Source organism: Bubalus kerabau, chromosome X, assembly GCF_029407905.1.
Source record: "Bubalus kerabau isolate K-KA32 ecotype Philippines breed swamp buffalo chromosome X, PCC_UOA_SB_1v2, whole genome shotgun sequence".
NCBI classification, from domain to species: domain Eukaryota; kingdom Metazoa; phylum Chordata; class Mammalia; order Artiodactyla; family Bovidae; genus Bubalus; species Bubalus kerabau.
In genome coordinates this window covers 140,343,308-140,348,674 of record NC_073647.1, presented here as the reverse complement: position 1 = coordinate 140,348,674, position 5,367 = coordinate 140,343,308, and the positions used below count along the sequence as shown (strand labels likewise).

At 40.1% G+C, this 5,367-nt stretch overlaps 1 long non-coding RNA gene across 1 annotated transcript; it reads left to right on the top strand.

Annotated features, from left to right (window-relative positions):
* Positions 1 to 3,942: 3,942 nt before the first annotated feature.
* LOC129639357 (uncharacterized) lies at positions 3,943 to 4,816 on the top strand. Its single transcript, XR_008708358.1, has 3 exons — positions 3,943 to 4,076; positions 4,170 to 4,296; positions 4,479 to 4,816. It is a non-coding gene; the product is annotated as an uncharacterized LOC129639357 (long non-coding RNA).
* Positions 4,817 to 5,367: the final 551 nt, after the last annotated feature.

Here is a 5,367-nt window from a genome sequence, read left to right as displayed (position 1 = left end):
CCTCTTGATGAAAGTGAAAGAGGAGAGTGAAAAAGTTGGCTTAAAGCTCAACATTAAGAAAACTAAGATCATGGCATCTGGTCCCATCACTTCATGGCAAATAGATGGGGAAACAGTGGAAACAGTGGCTGCCTTTATTTTTCTGTACTCCAAAATCACTGCAGATGGTGACTGCAGCCATGAAATTAAAAGACACTTACTCCTTGGAAGGAAAGTTATGACCAACCTAGACAGCATATTAAAAAGCAGAGACATTACTTTGCCAACAAAGGTCCATCTAGTCAAGACTATGTTCATGTATGGATGTGAGAGTTGGACTGTGAAGAAAGCTGAGCGCCGAAGAATTGATGCTTTTGAACTGTGGTGTTGGAGAAGACTCTTGAGAGTCCCCTGGACTGCAAGGAGATCCAACCAGTCCATCCTAAAGGAGATCAGTGCTGGGTGTTCATTGGAAGGGCTGATGTTGAAGCTGAAACTCCAATACTTTGGCCACCCGATGCGAAGAGCTGACTCATTTGTAAAGACCCTGATACTGGGGAAGATTGAGGGCAGGACGAGAAGGGGACAACAGAGGATGTGATGGTTGGATGGCATCACCAACTCAATGGACATGGGTTTGGGTGGACTCCGGGAGTTGGTGATGGACAGGGAGGCCTGGTGTGCTGCAGTCCATGGGGTTGCAAAGAGTCAGACAGGATTGAGGGACTTAATGGACCTGGATTATAAATGTAATCTGGTCTTACACCATATTCTAACTGTTTTTCATTCAGGTTCCTTTAGGATGGACTTGTTGGATCTCCTTGCAGTCCAAGGGACTCTCAAGAGTCTTCTCCAACACCATAGTTCTAAAGCATAAATTCTTTGGCACTCAGCTTTCTTTATAGTCCACCTCTCACATCCATACATGACTACTGGAAATACCATAGCTTTGACTAGACGGACCTTTGTTCACAATACTTTGGCCACCTGATGCAAAGAGCTGACTCATTTGAAAAGACCCTGATGCTGGGGAAGATTGAGGGCAGGAGGAGAAGGGGATGACAGAGGATGAGATGGTTGGATGGCATCACCGAGTCAATGGACATGAGTTTGAGTAAACTCTGGGAGTTGGTGATTGGCAGCAAGGCCTGGCTTGCTCCAGTCCATCGGGTCGCAAATAGTCAGACACGACTGAGTGACTGAACTGAACTGAATTGATTCAGGTTCCCTGCTTTATTAAGTAATTAAGAATTTAAATCTCTCTTAAAATTATATTAGTTCTTTTAAAATTTTATAGTATAAAAAAATCTCTGACATATACAAAATTGAGAAAAGTGAATGAAAAATCTCTTTGTGCCCGTTACTAGATGCAACAATTATTGCTTCATACTAATCTTATTTCATCTAAAATCCAACCTACCTCCTCTCTTCTAGACTATACTGAAGCAAACCCATGATATCATATCATGTAATGCTTATGTATTTCACTACGTATTTCCAAAAGACAAGTACTCTATTTAAAACATAGCTTCAATGCTATTATTGCACCCAAAACCCCAAACCATAATAATTCTGTATTATCATATTATCATAAAATATTTAATCAATGGTGGCTCTGTCAGTAAAGTTTCTGCCTGCAATGCAGGAGACCTGGGTTTGATCCCTGGGTTGGGAAGATGCCCTGGAGGAGGGCATGGCAATCCGCTCCAGTATTCTTGCCTGGACAATCCCCATGGGCAGAGGTGCCTGGCAGGCTGCAGAGTCGGACACGACTGAGCAACTAAGCACAGCTCATTGCCTCATCAATTCTTTTAAAGTCCTGTTTATGCTAATCAGTACACATATAATGTGCACACATTGCAATTGATTATCTCATTTAATCTATAGGTTACCTCTCCATCTCCTCTTTTTCTTCCTTTGACTTTATTTCTTGAAGAAACTAGATCATCTGTCCTGTACAGTTTTTCATAGTTTTGCTGACTGCATTCCTGTAGCATTTTTAAACATGTTCCTCTCTTCACTGAATTTACTGTAAATTAGTAGTAGGAACAAGAGGCTTCATTAGACTCAGATTTTTTTTCTTTTCTTTTTTGGTTAAGAATACTTCCTAAGTGTTACAGTAAATTTCCATGAGGGAGCACATAAGGTCTGATTGTATCTGCTGTAAATCTAATAATGCATTAGGGTTTGCAAACTGATGATATTCTAATTTTACCAGCCTTTTATTTATTGGCTAGAACTCTTCTATAATGAGAAACTTATCTTTATAATCTATCTGATTACCCGAAATATAGTTCATAGAGGAAAAGTAGAATAAATGCTTGATTCTTCTTCTGTATAATAGCTTTTAAAATTATGTGTTATATTTGTAGTATGCTCCAAAGGTCACAATATGCTTTTCTTATTACCATTATGGAGTCATGCATTAAATATAGTTGATGTATTAAGATCACTTGTAAATTTCCATTTGGGTGGTCAGTGGGAGACTCTTCAAGTTAGCTCTTTTTGATATGACCCTAATAGTGATTCTATAGCTTCCTTGTTTTCTTGAAAATATGTTCCTTACTGTCTTTCACATTCCCTGTTCTAAACCAGGAACAAGCTCTTCTCCCAGAAGCGGTGGTTCCTTTAGTAGGAAGCAGTATTTTGAGATCACAATCTAGGTACTTAAAATGCTCTTTGTTATTGTTTTTCCATTGTTCCTAGACCTTTTCTTGTTGCAGAGCTAGGAAATGCTTTTTTTGTCGCTATTGAGATAAAATAGATCTTGCATACTCACACATAATTCTAATTCAGATATAGCACAATATAGCATTTTTATTTAATCTCATCAAACTTATGTATGCTTCTCCTTTTTCATGTCACAGGTATCTGGGTTCTCAGTGACATCGATATAATTATCAATCTGCTTAATCCCACAGCACATACAGGATAGTTTCAGGATAATAGGAAAACACCATTACATTACAACACCATTACATTCATTTCTTTCATTTTATTTTGATGTTTATTGATTACCTTTTAAAACGATTCTTTATAATTATGCAGAATATTTACATAGTTTCAAGATCAAACCTAGAAAATATGTCTAGCCACCTACAATTTCTTCTCTCCTGTGTGAAAGTGAAAGTTAGTCTCTCAATTGTGTCTGACTCTTTGTGACCTCACGGACTACAGCCTGCCAGGCTCCTCTGTCCCTGAAATTCTCCAGGCATGAATACTGGAATAGGTTGCCATTCCCTTCTTCAGGGTATCTTCCGGGCCCAGGGATCGAACCTGGGTCTCCTGCATTGCAGGCAGATTCTTTACCATCTGAGTTTCTAGGGAAGCCCATTTTCTCCCCTTTCCTTCTATAAATATTTAGACACATAATTTGAGACAAAAGAGAGAAGGGAACTAAAGGAAAAAAAAAAACAACACGAACTCAGAGGTTATTAAAGTGCAATCTTTGCATGGAATTAGTGGGTCAAGAGTTGAAAATATTCATATTACAAAGTTAGAGGGGTTATTTAAGATATTTCATTGGATTAGCTAAAAGAGAATAATGATGGAACATTCTTTAAAATATGAGAAAAAACGTGCGAGAAGAAATAGTTAACAATGTCAAAGTCAGCAGAAAATCTTGATAAAAGTTGACAGAAGTTAAGCTATTGGATTTTTCAGTAATAAAGCCTTTCAAAAAAAAATTTCAGAGAGGGAAGTTTCTTTGATTGAACAAAGCAGAGTTTCAGAGTAATAAGGGAATGAGTGCAAAGGAAATGGAGAATGGCAGCCTAAAAACTTCCTTGTTGATGCCGGATGTCTGAAAGGTAGGAATAAGAAACACACAGGGCTATAGCTAGCTTGAGAAATACAGTGAAATGAAGATTATTTTCCCAACAATGAAAATCTTCAAGTCAAAAAAGGAGTTATCAGAAGGAGAAGCCAGAATGAGTGAAATAGGAGACAGATGGGCCTCTGGGCAGAGCAGCTGGAGTTTGTCAAGCAGAGTAAATTGGGGCTTTGCTTTGCCTAGAAATTCCAAGGACAAAGTTAATGGCAGGAGCTGAGTGCTGCTGGAGTAAAGAAGTAAGAGGACCACATCTATCACTCTTGAGGTAAAGGAAACCTCTCTGATTGCACATGGTCCTTGGGGATCAAAAAGGGAGGGGGGTGCCACCCCATAATAAGTGTGAACATACTCCCTTTAGCCTTTGCACTGGAATTCATCTTGGCAAAATGTGCACACATGTTGGGAGGGATTTGGACAGGCCAGGTATGCCAAAGAAGTGAGATAACTGGTCAGAGGAGAACAAAGACCCAGAAGAAGTGCCCTGTGTAAGTGATTTAAATCACCTCTATGGCATACTCCTCCTCATTAGGGCGGATGCCCACACCCTTTCTCTCCAAGTGTATACTTCTGCCTTGCTCCTGTCTCAAATAAACAAACTACTTCTCTGTGTGCTTTTCCATATGTTGTGCTGTGCTAATAATAATAAACTTTTTTTTTTTTTTTTTAGTTTTTGCCTCCTTGAGACATTCTTGCTTTCAAACCAGGACAAGAGCCAGGACAACTTCTAGCCTCTAGCCCGTGGTGGACTAGGGGTTAGGATTCCTGGTTTTCATCCAGGCTACTCAGGTCCAATTGCTGGGCAGGGAACTAAGATCCTGCTTCAAGACTGCTCCCTGCTGTCTCCCCAAGAACATGAGAGCATGGATATGCTGGAACAAATCTCTCAAGAGTAAGGAAGGAATGAATTTAAGGATAGAGAACAGTCAGCAATTCGGCCTCTGTGTACAGAGACCAGGGCACTAAGTGAGAATTTTGGGACATGCAGCATATTCCAAGGAAGCATGTAATAAATTTAGACTATTGACTCCACACCAGAGTTGAATTCTTCCACAGAAGTGGATTCTACTTCTCACTCAGATCCCTGCAAATAAAAATATTTGCATGGCAGACTTATTTCCCTGAGTTAGAATTCCCTGTGAAACAAAATTAATCGAGTCTACTGCTAGTTTATTCTGAGTGCAGAAACCACACTTTCTAGTCTACTCTGAATACACTGTACTTGATTCTTTTGGAAGCCTGGAACTTGCCATGGTCACATCTTTGTTATCTTCAGTCACTGTCCAGGTTGGACAATCTTTCAGTTCAGTTCAGTTCAGTTCAGTCGCTCAGTTGTGTCCGACTCTTTGCAACCCCATGAATCACAGCACACCAGGCCTCCCTGTCCATCACCAACTCCCGGAGTTCACTCAGACTCACGTCCATTGAGTTGGTGATGCCATCCAGCCATCTCATCCTCTGTTGTCCCCTTCTCCTCCTGCCCCCAATCCCTCCCAGCATCAGAGTCTTTCAATGAGTTAACTCTTTGCATGAGGTGGCCAAAGTATTGGAGTTTCAGC